The sequence below is a fragment of the Pleurodeles waltl genome, chromosome 12 (assembly GCF_031143425.1).
Source record: "Pleurodeles waltl isolate 20211129_DDA chromosome 12, aPleWal1.hap1.20221129, whole genome shotgun sequence".
NCBI lineage: Eukaryota > Metazoa > Chordata > Amphibia > Caudata > Salamandridae > Pleurodeles > Pleurodeles waltl.
Window position 1 is genome coordinate 524,915,621 of NC_090451.1, and position 22,039 is coordinate 524,937,659.

Consider the following 22,039-nt stretch of genomic DNA (forward strand, 5'->3'; position numbering starts at 1 on the left):
ATTTGTTTTTAGGATGCTTCATACCTATTCCAAAGTCACTTTTACAAAATGATGGCCATTCTACTATGATTCCAGTGCTGCTGCTCAAATATGTAGTGTTGCTTTACATACTAACATAGAAGGACCATCACTGGCAAGATGTACAACCATGGCCTCTTTGAACATCAAAAAGCTACTCATTGTGCCAGGGCTCTTTTTGAGGATGCTGAGGTAGGTTCATGTTACTTATTAAACTTAATTTTATGACAAGACCGGAGGCTCCTATTATGCTTTCTTTTCCTGCTTTATTAAAACAGCAGCCAAGAGAAACAGACCAATCCCAGTGGTTTGCGAACACGCAGCCAATGGGACTTAAGAGAACTAACATTAACCAATCAGTACACTATAACGCGTAAGATATACCAATCCTGACTGCAGGCAGCCCTCTTTTCTTGCTGCTCGCAGTCAAGATAAGTATATCTTTCGTTGCTCTATACATTTAGATAACTTTATTGTATTTAGTTTGTTTCAATATGTTGTTTTAACATTTAGCGTGTATTTTATTATCTTCATTAAGGTTTAAAACTCGTATGCGCCTTTCCGCAGCTCGTAGGCAATTTTTTGCCGTTTCTCTTCCATATGTGAAGAGAACGGCCGCCCGCATCGTCTCCTCTCTCAGCCTGCTCGCGTCGCCGTGAACATTCTATTGTGAACGTCGGCTGACACGAGCACCAAACACGCATTCCCCTCATTCCTGAGCGCATTCTTTCTGAAGCGCTCCTTCTATCGCAGACGCCTGCAGTGTTTACCAGATTTTCACACTGCCACGGAGCTCCTCTGTTCCTCGCCGTTTATTCTCTTCAGCTACAGTAAATCTTGGCCTTATTCTATACCGTTTTCTCCGGTGTTCTGGTGAGTCACACAACTTTTATTCTCAGAGTCTGCCCTTATTATTTAACCCTCACTTACCAGTTTTTTGCCTCTTCCTCTTAGCAACATGGAATGTTCAAACTTCTTCACAGAAAATGATGATTCTGATGAGAATTTTTCCTATAACCTAAATAACTTTATTCAATCATCAGTCAAAAAAGCAGTTTCTGCTTCAATGGGAAAGATTTCCAAACAAATTCAATCTACAGTTTCATCCTGTTTGTCCCAATCACAAGTGGCCCATTCTGCGGGGGAAAGCAGAAAGCGCAAAGCCTCGGAGGCTTCTTCTAATCAGGCTAACGCCTCATCTGCGCTAATGGAGGGTGAGCCAAGCTCACACAGGATGGAGGACGAAGTTCCTCAAAGGCCTCCTAGTACGGAGGGGAACAAAATTATGGGTACTAAAAGTAAATCTAAAGTAAAAAACGTGTCTAAGACCCAAAAAATTGTGATTGCGGACATTAGAGACACTGATGATGATGATGGAATCAATGACTCTTCCTCTGATAACGAGGACGACAACACCTCAAACTTTTAGATTGGCCCTCCCCCCTTCAAAAAAACCAAGTCAATACAATCTGATCAATCCTACGCCCCTCTGCTAGATTCAGATGGTAACCCCATGTTCGACCCCGGTCTAATTCACCACCCAAACTCAACCGAATGGCTACCTTCCGACCACGTTGCAAGTTACATTCTTGCAAAACTACGTCTTCCTCTAGACAAACAAGTACGAGCCAAACTTCGCTCAGAATGTCCCAGACCCTCCCTTCCCTTACACATTACTGCGTCTATAGATCCGTCCCTTCTAACTTTTTTCTCCAAATTTGGGAAAGATCCCCGTAAAGGGGTGGACAGAGCCTGGGCCCTGTGCCAGGATAAAGTCCTTGATTTGGTCGGTCCCTTATCCCGTATTTTCGACCTTGCTGAATCCGCTAGAATAAATGATGAATCTATCGACCCCGAAGAACTCTCCCTGTGGATCCAGAGAGCCTTTTGTTTGCTGGGTAACGCAAACTCAGCCATGACGCACGAGCGTCGTAAAGGTCTACTGCTCAAACTGGATCGTAAACTTGCAAACCTAGCAGCTATGGATCCAGGAGCTAAAGCCGATGGTTTACTCTTCGGAGATAATTTTATCAAAGAACTCAGCAAATACATCACAACCTTTGCTTCATTAGACAAAGCCCAACAGTCAATCAAAAAAGTTTTTAACCCACGGGTTTTTGCCAGGGCTGGTAGAGGAAGAAGCTGCTCCACCGGCCGGTCCTTCAGGAACCAAGGCTTCAGAGGCTCCTATAATTACCAACAACAACAACAGCAACAGGACTTTCGTCCACAATTTTACCCCCAGCGTTCCAGAGGGTACAGAGGAAGGAACTTTCACAGGTCCTACAATAACTCAGGTAAGCCAACATTCTGGCCATCTTTCTATAGGGGGGTCGTTTAAAAAAAAATCTCCACAAATGGAAAGAAATTACATCAGATCCCTGGGTTCTCAACCCTATCAAAGGCTACTTAATAGAACTTTACGAAACTCCCTTCCAACCGTACCCTCTTCTTCCCCTCAGATTTTCAGAAGAAATGTCAAATCTTATTGATTCAGAAATCCAAGATCTGCTTCAAAAAAATGCTATCCAACCAGCTCGTCCTCTCCACTCAGGCTTCATAAGCCCCCTCTTTCTAGTAATCAGAAAAAACAAGAAAATAAGACCGGTCATCAACCTCAGGCAATTCAATCAGTTTGTTGTCTACAGACACTTCAAAATGGAAACGATTCTCCATCTAAGAGATTCGCTTCTCCTCAACGACTGGATGGTTCGTCTAGATCTCCAAGACGCTTACCTAACAGTTCCCATACATCATTCCCACAGAAAGTTTCTCCAATTCCAATGGAACTATCACACCTATCAGCTCACTTGCCTACCCTTCGGTCTTTCCTCTGCCCCTTGGTGTTTCACTAATTTAATGAAACCTATTGTAGCTCTTCTCCGATCTCAGGGTTTCCGACTGATAATCTATCTGGACGATATTCTTCTTATGCACCAAGATGTTTCTACACTCCAGTCCCAACTCTCTTTCACAATCTCACTTCTGTCAAATCTAGGCTTCTTAATCAACAACGAGAAATCAATGTTTATCCCGTCACAAACAATGGAATTCCTAGGTTTTCTAATCAATTCCTCTCAAGGCCTCCTACAACTCCCGGCCTCAAAAATAAAAAATATCAAATCCGAGATAACCCTATCTTTACAGCAGACTTCTCTCTCCCTCAGGTCTCTTGCAAGGATTGTAGGTCTTCTTTCTTCCTCGATTCAAGCAATCTTCCCAGGTCCCCTACACTATCGAGCGCTCCAAAGATTAAAAATCCGACACTTGCGCAAAGGTCTTGCTTATTCAGATTTCATCCCCCTCGACCTCGAATCCCGTACAGAACTCCAATGGTGGCTCGATCACCTAGAAGCCTGGAATGGCAGGACCATCTTTGCCTCAGCCCCAGATCTTGTATTAGAATCCAACGCAAGTCTAACAGGCTGGGGCGCAAGGTGTGGACAAATATCGACTGGAGGCACATGGTCTCGACAGGAGTCTTTATTGCACATCAACTATTTAGAAATGCTTGCAGGCTCCTTTGCAATAAAAACCTTCACCAAAAACAGAGTCTCTTTTTCCGTACTTCTCCGTATGGACAATCTTACAGCTGTAAAATACATCAATCATCTCGGCGGTACCAAGTCCAAACCCCTTGCAGATCTAGCAAAAAGCTTTTGGGAATTTTCCCTTCATCAAAAAAATGTCAGTTCAAGCAGAGTACTTACCAGGTTCTCTCAACTCAGTTGCAGACTGGTATTCTCGCCATCTTTCCGATTACAGCGACTGGAAGCTTCACTCCTCTGTTTTCACCTCTATCCATCGCAAATGGGGTCCATTTCAGATAGATCTCTTCGCTTCCCGTTTGAATGCTCAACTTCCTCGCTTCTTCAGGTGGAGACCGGATCCGCACGCCTTGGCGACCAATGCATTTCTCCAACAATGGAATCATGCAATAAACTTCGCATTCCCTCCTTTTATCATGATAAACAGAGTCCTCAACCAGCTTCGTCGTCAAAGAGCCACACTAGTTCTAGTAGTCCCATTGTGGCAAGCCCAAGTATGGTACCCCACTCTCCTAGAATTAGCCATCGACTTCCCGGTACTTCTACCCTCCTTTCCCTCCCTCCTCCTGAACCCACAAGGTCTCCCTCACAACCTCATTCTCAACAAAACCCTTCTCCTATCCGCCTGGAAGGTTACAGGTCTTCCTCATCTTACCCAGGAATTTCACTCGAGGCTTCAACCTATATCAACAATTCCTGGGCTCCAGGCACTTCCAAGGTTTACAAATCAGCTTGGTCCATCTGGTCTAGCTGGTGTTGGGGAAAAACATGTGATCCCTTTTCAGCAGATCTAATCCTAATAGCTAACTTTCTTGCTTCCCAAGCTAGCGCCGGCAAATCATACAGAACCATCAATCTTTATAGATCAGCTACATCCCTACACCATCCGTTTATAAACGGAAAACCTGTAGGAGAACATCCTGTTATTTGTTGTTTATTGAAAGGAGTAAAATTCTCCAATCCCCCAATTCCCAAGTATTCCACTTTATGGGATGTGAATCTCGTTTTGCAAATGTTTGTTTCATGGCAGGATAACGACTCCTTATCTTTGAAAATGCTTTCAGCCAAACTAACAATATTACTTTGTCTTGTGTCTATCAAACGTCTTTCTGATGTAAAATGTAAAATGTAAATGTAAATTAGCACTTGTATAGCGCACTACTCACCCGTTAGGGTCTCAAGGCGCTGTACTCATACCGCTATGGAACCCCTCCTGGCTTTTCCCTGTGAGGCGCCCACTCCTGAGCACCCCCAGGGTGAAGCCAGGCATCCAAGCGCTGTTGGGGCCGTTGTGGAGATTAAGCAAGCTATTGCCCAGAGTTGCAGAGTGGGACCCATGAATTAGATTAGGCACCGAGGCGAGAATTATCTGGTCAAGGGGAATTGAGCCCAAGACTGCCGAAGCGGGACTTGAACCCTGGTCTTTAGCCACATCTCTGCTTCAGGGTCTGCCGCTCTAACCATTGAGCCACACTTCTCCACCATGTCAAAGCTCTAGATATTTCGGCTTGTCACTTCACTCCTACTGGTGTTATGTTCAATGTCTCTCGTCGTACAAAAACTAATATTACTTCTGTTTTCTATCCCTTCTTTCCAAATCACCCGAAACTTTGTGTGGGAAACTATTTAAAAGTTTATGAACAAAAAACGGCCGATCTTAGAACATCTTCCGCTTCCCACCTGTTAATTTCCTTCAGAAAACCCCATAAACCTGTATCTTCCCCCACCTTAGCTCGTTGGGTCAAATAGGTGATGTCCCTAGTGGGCATTGATACTTCAAAATTTGGTGCCCATTCTGCTAGAGGCGCCATGGCGTCAAAAGCCTTTTGGGCTGGATCACGCTTGGAAGATATTCTAAGATCAGCAGATTGGTCAAATGATTCTACCTTTCGTACTTTTTATTGTAAACCTGTTAGTACAGCAACTTCTGGAGTAGTTAACATGCTTTAAACAAGCATAATAGGAGCCTCCGGTCTTGTCATAAAATGTAGATTTTCCAAGTATTTTATGATGGAAAGTCTTAATTTTATTAAAGACACGGAGGCGAGTATTATTCCACCGCTTTTACACTAACGTTGTTCTTTCCCACCCCATCTAGTTACTAACAACGCTCCAGCATCCGCTTCAACCTAATTCAACGAAGACCGATTCTCCTTACAGTATCCACTCACCGCAATTTCCATTGAACTCGGACTTCTGCCTTCATCAGCCTATCAAACCATCCTTTTCTCCTAACCTGGACAGAATTCAAGACTTTTTTGCTCTAATCATGGCAATCTGTTTAATTTGTTGTATTGTACCTTTATTTAAATCATTTTCTTGACTGTCTCGCATCTGAAAAGAGGGCTGCCTGCAGTCAGGATTGGTATATCTTACGTGTTATAGTGTACTGATTGGTTAATGTTATTTCTCTTAAGTCCCTTTGGCTGCGTGTTCGCAAACCACTGGGATTGGTCTGTTTCTCTTGGCTGCTGTTTTAATAAAGCAGGAAAGGAAAGCATAATACTCGCCTCTGTGTCTTTAATAAAATTAAGACTTTCCATCATAAAATACTTGGAAAATCTACATTCCTTATCTTAAAGACTCAAATTTCAAACCAAAAAATGATCAGCTGTTTAGAAGCATCACTATGATCCCAGTATCCATGTGACCCTTTTTAAAATAAAAAGAGCCACTGTCATTTCAACTTTCACTTTAACCAGGGGTGTAAAGCATTGCTGGATTGCATTTTTTCACATTTCCATTGTGATCACTGCCCCCGCCATGCAGAACACACATGGAACATGATACGACAATAAAATCCTGAACAGTGAATGTGCGGCACAAATATCATGCCAGTTTCCACACACTTCAAGTATGCACCAATGTCATGGCAGTTTCCAAAATGTCTCACTATGTAAAGCACCACTGTCATGTAAAATTCTACACTGCCCCACTGTATACTATATTGCTTCAGACAAAGAAGAAAGTCAACACAGCATTTAACCTTTGGATATTTGCTTCTTCTTTTTTAACCATGGTGAGACTGCCACATGAGATGAACGGGAGATCAGATTAAATTCTAGACTGCTCATTCAATAATGCAAAGCATATTCTGCACAAGTTATCGCCCATCACTACCAGAGAAACATTTGAGAAAATGCTCCCCAAGTTGTAGTAATACTTATTGACCATGTACTGTTCCGGGTTAACTTAGTTTGACTTTACATTTAATATCTCTGGCATTTCTGTACCTCCAAACAATGAACCAGGTGATTTTTTCCTGTAATCAGAAAGAATTCCCTAACTATCTGTGAAAACTCATGTCTTATGAATGTTTTAAAATCGCTTACACAGTCAGGATGCCCTTTCTAACATCTGGACCCTAGACAGGCTGGCTTAGTTCTGAATGTTCAAACACAGGTAAAGATAAAGATTCCCACTTTAACTGCTAATCGAGAGTCAAGTGACCAGTATATCTGCCTTCCTAACATACTGGGTAGTCACCTAGAATCTCAAGTGGAAACTATGTGTGTGTCTGACGTTTGTAACACAGCTGAATGCCAAAGCTCAGCTCAGAATTAGTACCGGAGCACCGCCTTTTTGATTAACATTTGTAAATACTCTATATTAACCTTTTTACTCCATTGAAGGGTTAATTTTTTGCAGGCCACAAAGTCCAGGTATTAGCTTAGAAAATGTCAACAAATAGTATTCATTTAAAAGCATTGTTATACAATGCCACACTTCACATCGCTGAACAATATTACAGAACAAGCCAACAGGTCTTGCCTATGCAAGGGCTATTGGTTTTGCCAATATTTTGTTTTAGCCATGTTGCAAATGACTGAAAGTAAAGATAAAAGGCTTTATTTACAGCCAGTGTTGACTGTGTTATATTATTTTTTGTAACTTGCAACTATGCTGCACTGAAGCCAGCACTGCTGTATAATCTATACTATAACATCCCTGTAGATCTATAGTCTGGGAGCTGCAAGCACACTCCTGACCTGTGCAAGCGGTCCCTGTTCAAAGCGGGCAAGCATTTATTTACACGTTAATCGACATGAAAGAAAGCAAGAAACAAGGGTGCCCTGCACAGTTAACTTTTGGATCCCCTTCATTTTTAAAGACATTCTACAACAAAAGTGTAAAATATGAAAAATTATCTTAAAAAATTCCAAAAGTATTTTATCCTATGCAGAATTGTTTCATCTTAGTAGTAGTAGTCCATCAGATTAAATCAGTGCAAGTATTTTTTAGGAATAGTTTTGAAACACAAATTTTGAAACATTCATGCTTCCACCCACCCTCACAATGCCAATAGTAAACTAAGGGGCAAGTCAGTTACGTACACTGTTCGAGTGGCCTGGGTTGCTATTCTACATGAACAACATTTTAACATTGTATGGATAGAAATTGCTATAGTTATTATCAACAAATCAATTGTTGGAGAGGTTTTCGTACAGCGAACATCCTGAAGGTATGTACTTCAATATCTTATTATATGTAATAATAAAGAACAGGTATTCGCAAAGCCAATAGGTTTCGTCTATGCAAAATCAATTCTTTGTCAATGTGTCTATGTTTTTTGCATATGTTGCAGATGACTATAATAAAGATGTGAAGTAATGGAAAGAACTGTTGATTTGGGAAACAGGATCCGAGTCTTGACGTCATCTCAACAACCTGTGATGCTGGCCAAATCATGTAATCTCACCAGTGCCATAAAAAGTGTCTTTGTGCAATATAACTGGTGCTGTTATAAAGCGCTGAAATACTTTATAGAACTTTTAAGTGCTTTTCATAAAAGCTGCCAGTACTGTGAAAAAATTTGATCCGTACACTTTTAAGGTGTGCCAGTGTCCTAGGTGAGGAGAAGAAGAAGCCTACAAGGAAGGAAGCCCATGAGGGGAGAGAGGAAGAGCCTGGAAGCACAGCGGTGGAGGAGGCGACCCTTGCACTGCACCGCAGGGAGCACTGAAATGGCAGACGGTCACTAGGAAGTGGGGAGATATCAGCCATAGCTGGTTCTGAGTTGGAGGTACTAGTAAAATATAGCCATAATCGGTGCTCCGTGGATTTTCTAGAGCGTTTTGCCCCTGTGCCAGTGCACCTGGAGAACCACTCCATTCATGGCCCTAATGGCTGCAAGGTAACTGCGCTTCTGACTGCTTGTTTAGTAGTAAAATATAGCAACAATCGGTGTTCAGTAGTTTTCCTTGAACTTTTGGTCCCTGTGCCACAGCACCAGCTGCACCACTCAAATCGTGGCTCTAGTGCCTGCAAGGTAACTGCACTTGTGACTGCTTGATTAGTAGTACAATATAGCCATAATTGGATTTCTGCCACAGTTGTAGACAAAATACATTACTGTGTAACTAAATGTACACACAAACACTTTCATAAAAAGTGCCTATAAACGTATCCAACTCTCCAAAACCAGTTGCCATAGATGTCATAAATATGTGCTATACCCATCGAAGTGAAAACCAAGGATTGTTAAATTGTGTTACAATGTGGCTGCCTCTTTCCAGCGAAAAGACCGTATTCTGTGCTTGACAGCTAATGGGCCATAAACAATGTAAATTGCCCCAGATCGCCATATGTTACACTGAAGCCGAGACTGAAATGATTTTTTTTGCTACAAATATGAGCATGACACCCATATTATCCAAAACATGAACAATTCACAGATCAGGACTCCAGTGCCCTAGGCCGGTACCTCCGAACTGTGGACATGGGGTGCTACCATCTCAATCTCAATTCATCTAACACAAAGATTTATCACATGTAGAATTTGAACAAAGCGTCAGGCTGCCCCACTCCCTGACCTCAGGAACTCCTTCCTGCCGCAGAGAGAAGGGAGGAACCTGGGGTGTCATGACTCTTCTAGGGGTCCCTCGCAGGGAACAGGCTACAACTGGGTTCATTAGATCAGACCGGAAGTAAAGAATTATTGTGAAGTTGACATTTTTCAACAACACATTGATCCCCACCATAGTGCATACAGCATGCTTGCTTAATCCCACATTAGAGCCCAATATCAAGATGGTTATTTCAGGGCTACGGGGCGGTAGGAGAGTGGGTTAGGAGCAGTTACACTACAATTAAAAAAATGCTGACCGGCCTCCCCAGCAGGTGACTAATGGTTACCATCCCCCAATCTATGTTGGAGATGAAAACACAGTGGCGTCCATTTTACTTACCACAGCCCAGGACAGGGACGCAGTTTCAACACAAGTGAAAGGGGAAACAATCTAAGGGGTTGTCCTGTCGAGACCAAGATAGGGAATGATGACTAACAACCTAGAAATCCTCGGTAACCACTCAGCCTACTCCCTGTACTCACTTCTCGTTTCCGAAGACCAATCGTGGTTGAAAAACGAGGGAGTTTAAAATCCTATCTTGTGTGTTCAATTGTGTGTCTGGGCTAAGAATCCTGCCAGTGGAGAGATAGAAGGGTAGGCTGCAGTTTTTGAACACAGATAATGTCTGCTTAGATTATCAAAGTAATTCAAACCACAGAAAGACCGATATTAAGTTTCCGGCTGATGATAAAGTTAAGAGAGACATATTTAGGAAGCGTTGCACAGAGTATTGCTCTAAAACTTCCTTTCCACTGAGATTGAGTCTGAGGGTGCACGGAAACGGGACGCTCGCCTTTGCTCCAACATCGAAAATACTCCCGAAGTATGAAAGAGATGTATAAGCAAACTGGCAGATCGCTAACGTCTGCTTTGCAGACAGTTATGAACAGTTCTTAATTTGCTGAAGAAACACTGGCGCCGGTGCTCTCGCGACCTTCGGAACTGAAAACGTCCATTTTGAAAGATGGGAACAGGACATGACGCAGCCACAGACCTGTGATACACAGGGACGGGTTGGGGGCGGGGGGTACTCTGAGAAAGGGCTGGGCCTCGTGGATCGAAATGCGTTATTCTACTTCCCAGTACTCCGACATAATTCATTTGCCCGACAGGGAGACTGTCGAGGTCCGAAATCACTCAGAGGGTAAAACTTCACTATATTATTCTGAAAGTAAGTGTAAAATGAGAATGATGTTAATGAACAATAAGCATCAGCTATGAAAAATGCAGCACAGCCGTGAATTTCAATTTTGTGATTTTATTTGGCGCGAACTCGACACGAAGGTATTTGAGCGTTTGACATGAGCTCCAAGTAGGTTACACAAGGACACATTCGTTTTTGGTAGGCACGAGGGGAGTAGGTGATTTGCCCAGAATCACAGGTTGTTGAGTCGACGCCGCGACTTGAATCTGGGTATCCAGCTCTAAAGCCGGACGTTACTCCAAATCCTCCACGTGAGGCTACAGCTTTAGCCTTTGGAGGTTGGGAAAGAATGTAGCAGGTCTACTTCTGCCGATGATGACACCATTGCTATCCGTTGTACCACTCTATTTCATATACAGTCTCTGAGCTAAAACTGGACGGAAAAGCGGTTGAAGAAATACCTAACTCCCGCCAGATAAAACAATGAATAGTTACAGGAAAATAGTAAAAGCCAGATGGGGACAGATGATGTTTGCAACGATGAAGAGGGATCTCAGGATGAGCAACGTGTGCCACAACTCAGCTTGCAGGAGTGAGTGACTAAAATACCACGTGCTTACCCAAACACAAGTGTCTCAAATCATAGCAGCTTTAACCCCTTCGCTGCCAGGCCTTTTCCCCCTCCTGTGCCGAGCCTTTTTTTGGCTATTTGGAGCAGTTCGCGCTTAGGCCCTCATAACTTTTTGTTCACGTAAGCTACCCACGCCAAATTTGCGTCCTTTTTTTCCAACATCCTAGGGATTCTAGAGGTACCCAGACTTTGTGGGTTCCCCAGAAGGAGGCCAAGAAATTAGCCAAAAAACAGTGAAAATTTCATTTTTTTTAAAAAAATTGGAAAAATGGGCTGCAGAAGAAGGCTTGTGGTTTTTTCCCTGAAAAGGGCATCAACAAAGGGTTTGCGGGGATAAAATCACCAGCTTCCCAGCTTTCAGGAACAGGCAGACTTGAATCAGAAAACCCAATTTTTCAACCCAATTTTGGCATTTTACTGGGACATACCCCATTTTTTTACGATTTTTTGTGCTTTCAGCCTCCTTCCAGTCAGTGACAGAAATGGGCATGAAACCAACGCTGGATCCCATAAACCGCAACATTTCTGAAAAGTAGACAAAATTCTGAATTCAGCAAGGGGTAATTTGTGTAGATCCTACAAGGGTTTCCTACAGAAAATAACAACTGAAAAAGAAAAATATTGAAATTGAGGTGAAAAAAACATCAATTTTTCTCTAAGTTTTACTCTGTAACTTTTTCCTGCAATGTCAGATTTTCGAAAGCAATATACCGTTACGTCTGCTGGACTCTTCTGGTTGCGGGGATATATAGGGCTTGTAGGTTCATGAAGAACTCTAGGTACCCAGAGCCAATAAATGACCTGCACCCTGCAGTGGGTATTCATTCTATGCCGGGTATACAGCAATTCATTTGCTGAAATATAAAGAGTAAAAAATAGCTATCAAGAAAACCTTTGTATTTCCAAAATGGGCACAAGATAAGGTGTTGAGAAGCAGTGGTTATTTGCACATCTCTGAATTCCGGGGTGCCCATACTAGCATGGCATTTCTCAAATAGACGTCTTTTTTTACACACTGTCTTACATTTGGAAGGGAAAAATGTAGAGAAAGACAAGGGGCAATAACACTTGTTTTGCTATTCTATGTTCCCCCAAGTCTCCCGATAAAAATGATACCTCACTTGTGTGGGTAGGCCTAGCGCCCGCGACAGGAAACGCCCCAAAGCGCAACGTGGACACATCACAGAAAACAGACCTGTTGTTAGCAAAGTGCCTACCTGTAGATTTTGGCCTCTAGCTCAGCCGCCACCTATGGAAACCTACCAAACCTGTGCATTTCTGAAAACTAGAGACCTAGGGGAATCCAAGATGGGGTGATTTGTGTGGCTCGGACCAGGTTCTGTTACCCAGAATCCTTTGCAAACCTCAAAATTTGGCTAAAAAAACACGTTCCTCACATTTCTGTGGCAGAAAGTTCTGGAATCTGAGAGGAGCCACAAATTTCCTTCCACCCAGCGTTCCCCCACGTCTCCCGATAAAAATGATACCTCACTTGTGTGGGTAGGCCTAGCGCCCGCGACAGGAAACGCCCCAAAGCGCAATGTGGACACATCACAGAAAACAGACCTGTTTTTAGCAAAGTGCCTACCTGTAGATTTTGGCCTCTAGCTCAGCCGCCACCTAGGGAAACCTACCAAACCTGTGCATTTCTGAAAACTAGAGACCTAGGGGAATCCAAGATGGGGTGATTTGTGTGGCTCGGACCAGGTTCTGTTACCCAGAATCCTTTGCAAACCTCAAAATTTGGCTAAAAAAACACATGTTCCTCATATTTCTGTGGCAGAAAGTTCTGGAATCTGAGAGGAGCCACAAATTTCCTTCCACCCAGCGTTCCCCCACGTCTCCCGATAAAAATGATACCTCACTTGTGTGGGTAGGCCTAGCGCCCGCGACAGGAAACGCCCCAAAGCGCAACGTGGACACATCACAGAAAACAGACCTGTGTTTAGCAAAGTGCCTACCTGTAGATTTTGGCCTCTAGCTCAGCCGCCACCTAGGGAAACCTACCAAACCTGTGCATTTCTGAAAACTAGAGACCTAGGGGAATCCAAGATGGGGTGATTTGTGTGGCTCGGACCAGGTTCTGTTACCCAGAATCCTTTGCAAACCTCAAAATTTGGCTAAAAAAACACATGTTCCTCACATTTCTGTGGCAGAAAGTTCTGGAATCTGAGAGGAGCCACAAATTTCCTTCCACCCAGCGTTCCCCCACGTCTCCCGATAAAAATGATACCTCACTTGTGTGGGTAGGCCTAGCGCCCGCGACAGGAAACGCCCCAAAGCGCAACGTGGACACATCACAGAAAACAGACCTGTTTTTAGCAAAGTGCCTACCTGTAGATTTTGGCCTCTAGCTCAGCCGCCACCTAGGGAAACCTACCAAACCTGTGCATTTCTGAAAACTAGAGACCTAGGGGAATCCAAGATGGGGTGATTTGTGTGGCTCGGACCAGGTTCTGTTACCCAGAATCCTTTGCAAACCTCAAAATTTGGCTAAAAAAACACATGTTCCTCACATTTCTGTGGCAGAAAGTTCTGGAATCTGAGAGGAGCCAAAAATTTCCTTGCACCCAGCGTTCCCCCAAGTCTCCCGATAAAAATTATACCTCACTTGCGTGGGTAGGCCTAGCGCCCGCGACAGGAAACGCCCCAAAGCGCAACGTGGACACCACCAAAATTTTGGAAGAAAACAGAGGTGTTTTTTGTGAAGTGACTACCTGTAGATTTTGGCCTCTAGCTCAGCCGGCACCTAGGGAAACCTACCAAACCTGTATATTTCTGAAAACTAGAGACCTAGGGGAATCCAAGGAGGGGTGACTGGCGGGGCTCGGACCAGGTTCTGTTACCCAGAATCCTTTGCAAAGCTCAAAAATTGGCAAAAAAAAACACATGTTCCTCACATTTCTGTGGCAGAAAGTTCTGGAATCTGGGAGGAGCCACAAATTTCCTTGCACCCAGCGTTCCCCCAAGTCTCCCGATAAAAATGATACCTCACTTGCGTGGGTAGGCCTAGCGCCCGCGACAGGAAACGCCCCAAAGCGCAACGTGGACACCACCAAAATTTTGGAAGAAAACAGAGGTGTTTTTTGCGAAGTGACTACCTGTAGATTTTGGCCTCTAGCTCAGCCGGCACCTAGGGAAACCTACCAAACCTGTACATTTCTGAAAACTAGAGACCTAGGGGAATCCAAGGAGGGGTGACTGGCGGGGCTCGGACCAGGTTCTGTTACCCAGAATCCTTTGCAAAGCTCAAAAATTGGCTAAAAAAACACATGTTCCTCACATTTCTGTGGCAGAAAGTTCTGGAATCTGGGAGGAGCCACAAATTTCCTTCCACCCAGCGTTCCCCCAAGTCTCCCGATAAAAATGATACCTCACTTGCGTGGGTAGGCCTAGCGCCCGCGACAGGAAACGCCCCAAAGCGCAACGTGGACACATCACAGAAAATAGACCTGTTTTTAGCAAAGTGCCTACCTGTAGATTTTGGCCTCTAGCTCAGCCGCCACCTAGGGAAACCTACCAAACCTGTGCATTTCTGAAAACTAGAGACCTAGGGGAATCCAAGATGGGGAGATTTGTGTGGCTCGGACCAGGTTCTGTTACCCAGAATCCTTTGCAAACCTCAAAATTTGGCTAAAAAAACACATGTTCCTCACATTTCTGTGGCAGAAAGTTCTGGAATCTGAGAGGGGCCACAAATTTCCTTCCACCCAGCGTTCCCCCACGTCTCCCGATAAAAATGATACCTCACTTGTGTGGGTAGGCCTAGCGCCCGCGACAGGAAACGCCCCAAAGCGCAACGTGGAGACCACCAAAATTTTGGAAGAAAACAGGTGTTTTTTGCGAAGTGACTACCTGTAGATTTTGGCCTCTAGCTCAGCCGGCACCTAGGGAAACCTACCAAACCTGTACATTTCTGAAAACTAGAGACCTAGGGGAATCCAAGGAGGGGTGACTGGCGGGGCTCGGACCAGGTTCTGTTACCCAGAATCCTTTGCAAAGCTCAAAATTTGGCTAAAAAAACACATGTTCCTCACATTTCTGTGGCAGAAAGTTCTGGAATCTGAGAGGAGCCACAAATTTCCTTCCACCCAGCGTTCCCCCACGTCTCCCGATAAAAATGATACCTCACTTGTGTGGGTAGGCCTAGCGCCCGCGACAGGAAACGCCCCAAAGCGCAACGTGGACACATCACAGAAAATAGACCTGTTTTTAGCAAAGTGCCTACCTGTAGATTTTGGCCTCTAGCTCAGCTGCCACCTAGGGAAACCTACCAAACCTGTGCATTTCTGAAAACTAGAGACCTAGGGGAATCCAAGATGGGGTGATTTGTGTGGCTCGGACCAGGTTCTGTTACCCAGAATCCTTTGCAAACCTCAAAATTTGGCTAAAAAAACACATGTTCCTCACATTTCTGTGGCAGAAAGTTCTGGAATCTGAGAGGGGCCACAAATTTCCTTCCACCCAGCGTTCCCCCACGTCTCCCGATAAAAATGATACCTCACTTGTGTGGGTAGGCCTAGCGCCCGCGACAGGAAACGCCCCAAAGCGCAGCGTGGACACATCACATTTTTTCATTGAAAACAGTGCCTACCTGTAGTTTTTGGCCTGTAGCTCAGCCAGCACCTAGGGAAACCTACCAAACCTGTGCATTTCTGAAAACTAGAGACCGAGGGGAATCCAAGTTGGGGTGACTTGAGGGGCTCTGACCAGGTTCTGATACCCAGAATCCTTTCCAAACCTCAAATTTTGGCTAAAAAAAACGCATTTTTCACACATTTCGGTGACAGAAAGTTCTGGAATCTGAGTGGAGCCACAAATTTCCTTCCACCCAGCGTTCCCCCAAGTCTCCCGATAAAAATGATACCTCACTTGTGTGGGTGGGCCAGGTGCCTCCAACAGAATAAGGCCCAAAACTTGTAGAGATACAGGGGATAGTACTGCGAGTTTATAAGGACATATTCTTTTATACATCTTTAGACTGACTCTGCTTTGGGGACCCACATACGTGAGGTGTCATTTTATTTGGGAGACTGAGGGGAACACTGGGGAGTAGGAATTTTGTGCTGGAGTGGTGATCGTACGAAGAAAAGTCAGGAAAATATGCTTTTTTTAAGCACATTTTGAGGTTTACAGAGGAGTCTGGGTAAGAAAATGTTGGGGGATCCACGCAAGCCACTCCTCCCTGGACTCCTTGGGGTGTCTAGTTTTAAAAAATGTCTGGGTTTGGTAGGTTTCCCTAGATGAAGGCCGCACACAGGACCAAAAACATAGGTGCCCTCTCCCCCCCCAAACACAGGTAGTTTTGTAATATATCGTTTTGATGTGCCCACATACGTCCGTGATGTGCCAAACACTAAAATTTTGAAAAGAAACACACTTAGGTTATGTGAAAAAGACCCCTCACCCACCAACCAAGTTGGTGGCATGCTTCATCATCGGGGTCCCACCTGAGGCACCTAGCGTGTCATAGGTGTGCTGCGACGCCTGATTACAGCGGAGCAGGTTTGGTCATTTTTACCACACATACTGGTTGGATTTGGCACGAGGGTGAGTGATGGTTCAGTGGATCAAATTTTACTAACAAGAGCTTTCACAAAAATGAAAAGCACTGTTAGTAACTGAAAGGCAAAAAACGGAACCAATGACTCACAGCTCGTGAGCTGTAAAGCCGCGACAAGGCACCAACTGCTTTACAGTCCATTCACACAACTTTCATACATGACACACACAAGGCCATTCACACCGCCAGCCACGGGCCCAGCACATTACAACACTCACATCGACAGACAGCGCCACTCAAGGGCCCATCACTTACATACGCCCACATGCCTGATACAACAATCACACCAGCTGATGGGAGTGTGTGGACTGGTGTTTGGCTGGCAGTGTGTTGCAGTAGCCAACATCAAGTCAATATGTACAGTCTCAGCCAAGCCCCACTCCACACACAATGGCATCATATATATATATATTTTTTAAACAGAGGAACCCCTAACTAAGTAGAAAGAATTACAAAACAACAAACACAAAAGCTCTAACTAAGAACATGACAGAAATGCTAACCATGAAACTAAACACATGAAAATACAAAACAGACATGAGTTTACACTCATGGTTGTTCCCAGAAATTCTTCTGGGTGTGGTAATTCTTAAAACAAGCACCGACACACAGCCCAGGCTTTGAAGGACAATCTGGGCAGTACATTCGAGACTCCCTCCGGATACCTCTTCGAAAACACACTCTACATTTCTTAGCTGGAAAGTCTTTTTTGGGTGTGGGAGGAATGTGCTCAGCAAAGTGGCGATCTTTCAATCTAGCCACATCCTCCACCACTGCTTCTCTAGGAACTCTGGCCTGTTCCACCACAATAAGGCTCTCTATCACTGACTCCTGAAATTTCACAAATGTCATCTTTGAGTCTGGAGACCTATCCCTAAACACAATAAAAGCATTGAAGGTTGCTAAGTGGAAGAGGTGAAGTGCTAACTTCTTATACCAAACATAAGTCTTACGAATAGCAGTATAAGGTTCCAACCTCTGGTCAACTCTATCTACACCTCCCATGTGCTTATTATAATCTAAAATGCACACAGGTTTGCGCACTTCAGCAAACTGGCCCCAAACAGTCACAGGGGAAGTACTCTCATCATGGATGGTACTTAGCATGTAGACATCCCTCTTGTCTGAAAATTTCAAAGCTAGCAGCTCCTCGTTCCGCAAGGCACAGCACTGTCCCCTCTCAAGTTTTTTACAGACAAGCTCCCTTGGATAGCCTTTCCGGTTAGAACGGATTGTGCCACAAGCAACTGTGTCCACTCTAAACAATTCCTTGAACAACTGCACACCAGTGTAGAAGTTATCTACATACAAATGGTGACCTTTGTTGAACAGTCGTCTACCAAGATCCCACACAATTTTCTCAGTAACTCCAAAAGTGGGAGGACAACCAGGGGGGTCAATATTGGAATCCCTACCAGTGTACACACGGAAACTATACACATATCCTGTCCTACTTTCAGACAGCATATACAATTTAATTCCATATCGTGCCCTTTTGCTAGGAATGTACTGCCTAAAAACCAAACGACCCTTGAAGAGGACCAAAGACTCGTCCACACTTATCTCTTTGCCTGGAACATAGACCTCCGAAAACCGATCTACAAAATGATCAAGGACAGGCCTAATCTTAAAAAGACGGTCAGAATCTGGGTGATCTCGTGGCAAGGCTAATGCATTGTCAACAAAATGCAGCATCCTAAGAAGAAGCAAATACCGATTACGACTCATGGTAGCTGGAAATATAGCTGTTGCCATCAAGGGACTAGTAGACCAATAAGAAGCCAGTGACGGCTTCCTTATCAACCCCATCAAAAAAGTCAAACCCAAAAACTTTTTTATCTCCTCCAAATTTGTGGGAATCCACTGGGCAGCTCTAGAGTGTGGCCTAAGTCTAGCAGCGTTGTCCCTCAAATGCTGCTCCGCATACAAATTAGTCTGCTCAACAATCTCTTCCAAAAACACATCATCCATGAATAACTCAAAGAAATTGATAGGCATAAAGTTCTCTGTATTGGCGTTACACCCCGGGAGACCAGTAAAGGCAGGCAACTCTGGCTGCTCCATGTTTGGGGCAACCCAGACATCAGGTCTTCTAACGGGAAACCTTTCAGCCCCAGGTTGCTGCACTATTGGCACATCAATGTCCTCCTCTAAAACAGAACCTTCATCTGCACTGAGTGTGGCTTCATCATCAGAAGATTCCCCTCCAACAGAAACATCACTGCCAGAATCTCTGACTTCCTCCTCTGCCTCAGATGCAGAGTCCGTCTCATAGTCATGATCAGACTGTGACTCAAAAAGCATACCAACCACCTGCTGAGCGGTCATCCTGCGGCTAGCCATGATCTCTCCTGCTAAAATTAACTGGACAAATTCACCACCAACAACCAGCACTGTGTAAGACAAGTAACAAAGTGTAGCTTTGTTAGTAAGAGTTACAAACTCAAAAACTATACCGCTCACTTGCCTGAAAAAGCTTGATTCACCAGCAACTACACAGCAATCACCAATGATATCCCACTAAAAAGAAAGAAAGAAAGGCAAATTAGAAATAAGACAAAACAAATATCATTGTGCACAAACCTAAGGACAATTTCACACACAATCCTGCATTTAGTACACCCCCTACAAACATGTCATTCATGCATGGCAACAATACTCCTTTGGAGTAAATTTTTTTTACTTAACTAAAACATGCAACTGTGCAAACTGCAGGTCAACCACCGCCAAAACCGCAAGGAGCCACAGCAAATAAAGCAAAAGCTTTGAACTAGAACAAAAAGGAGGAAAACATTTTTTATCACAAATGCAAAGACTTCTTCAGTTGACAAACACCCCACCATCAAACATTTTAGAAATTGGTGCCTAAGTGGATTCTGCCATAGGGGCAGATGGGCCTACTAAAAAAATAGGCCTGTCTGCCCCAAGGAAGCCAAAAAATACCTTTAGTACTGTGTCCCCATGGAGAGCGACCCTTGCCAAAGGGGACAGCCCTCAAACAAAAAAAAACAAAAAAAACACACACAACACTATCCCTGGTGCCTAAGTGGCTTCTGCCCCCTTGGAGGCAGGTGGGCCTAAGAAAATAGGCCCATCTGCCCCCAGGGGGTGTAGAAATGGCCAACAGGTCAATGCCCCCCTTGGGGGGGCGCCCCGTGACCAAGGGGACGCCCCCCCACAAAAATAAACAAATAAAAAAAAATCCCTGGCGTTCTAGTGGTTTCTGCCCCCCTTGGGCATAATAATAGGCTGATCTGTCTCCAAGGGGTGCAGAAATGGCCTGGGTACATGTGCCCCCAAAGTGGGGGGCGACCCTTGCCCAAGCCCCCCCCCCATCCACTAACACACACACACACACTATCCCTGGTGTCTACGTGGCTTCTGCCCCCCTTGGGGGCAGGTGGGTCTAGAAAAATAGGCCCATCTGCCCCCAGGGGGGGCAGAAATGGCCAACAGGTCAATGCCCCCCTTGTGGGGGCGCCCCGTGCCCAAGGGGACGCCCCCCCCCACAAAAATAAACACATAAAAAAAATCCCTGGCGTTCTAGTGGTTTCTGCCCCCCTTGGGGGCAGATCAGCCTAAAAATAATAGGCTGATCTGTCTCCAAGGGGTGCAGAAATGGCCTGGGTACATGTGCCCCCAAAGTTGGGGGCGACCCTTGCCCAAGCCCCCCCCATCCACTAACACACACACACACACACACTATCCCTGGTGTCTACGTGGCTTCTGCCCCCCTTGGGGGCAGGTGGGTCTAGAAAAATAGGCCCATCTGCCCCCAGGGGGGGCAGAAATGGCCAACAGGTCAATGCCCCCCTTGGGAGGGCGCCCCGTGCCCAAGGGGACGCCCTCCCCACAAAAATAAACACATAAAAAAAAATCCCTGGCGTTCTAGTGGTTTCTGCCCCCCTTGGGGGCAGATCAGCCTAAAAATAATAGGCTGATCTGTCTCCAAGGGGTGCAGAAATGGCCTGGGTACATGTGCCCCCAAAGTGGGGGGCGACCCTTGCCCAAGCCCCCCCCCATCCACTAACACACACACACACTATCCCTGGTGTCTACGTGGCTTCTGCCCCCCTTGGGGGCAGGTGGGTCTAGAAAAATAGGCCCATCTGCCCCCAGGGGGGGCAGAAATGGCCAACAGGTCAATGTCCCCCTTGGGGGGGCGCCCCGTGCCCAAGGGGACGCCCCCCCACAAAAATAAACACATAAAAAAACATCCCTGGCGTTCTAGTGGTTTCTGCCCCCCTTGGGGGCAGATCAGCCTAAAAATAATAGGCTGATCTGCCCTCAAGGGGGGCAGAAATGGCCCTAAAAGACATGCCCCCCAAAGGGGAGCGACCCTTGCCCAAGGGGGCGCCCCCCCATCCACTACACACACAATCCCTGGTGCGTAAGTGGCTTCTGCCCCCCTTGGGGGCAGATGGACCTAAAAAAAATAGGCCGATTTGCCCCCAAGGGGGGCAGAAAAGGCCAACAGTTCTCTGCCCCCTTGGGGGGGGGGGGCGCCCCTTGCCCAAGGGGGCACCCACCCACATAAATACACATAAAAATAAAAAACCCTGGTGATCTAGTGTTTTCTGCCCCCCTTGGGGGCAGATCTGGCTAAAAAGTAGCCAATCTGCCCTCAAGGGGGGCAGAAATGGCCCTAAAGGACATGCCCCCCACAGGGGAGCGACCCTTGCCCAAGGGGGCGCCCCCCCATTCACTACACACACAATCCCTGGTGCCTAAGTGGCTTCGACCTAAAAAAAATAGGCCGATCTGCCCCCAAGGGGGGCAGAAAAGGCCAACAGTTCTCTGCCCCCTTGGGGGGGGCGCCCCTTGCCCAAGGGGGCACCCCCCCCAACATAAATGCACAGAAAATACAAATCCCTGGTGATCCAGTGGTTTCTGCCCCCCTTGGGGGCAGATCCGCCTAAAAAGTAGGCCAATCTGCCCCCAAGGGGGGCAGAAATGGCCGTAACTAATTGCCCCCACAAGGGGAGCGACCCTTGCCCAAGGGGCCGCTCCCCGCAAACAAGAAACAGTGAAGAACAAAAAAAAAAAAAAATCCCTGGTGTCTAGTGGGCATTCCTGCTGCCCGATCGCAATGCGATCGGGCAGCAGGAATGCTCAAAGAGACACCGGGGGAAAGGAAAAGCCTTTCCTTTCCCCCGGTGCCTCTTTAGCCCAAACCCCCCACCCACCGGGAAGAGGAACTCACCTCTTCTCCGTTCGCCGCACAGGAAGCAAATGGCTTCCTGTGCGGCGAAATCCCCATAATGAAGTCAGCGCGTGATCGCGCGC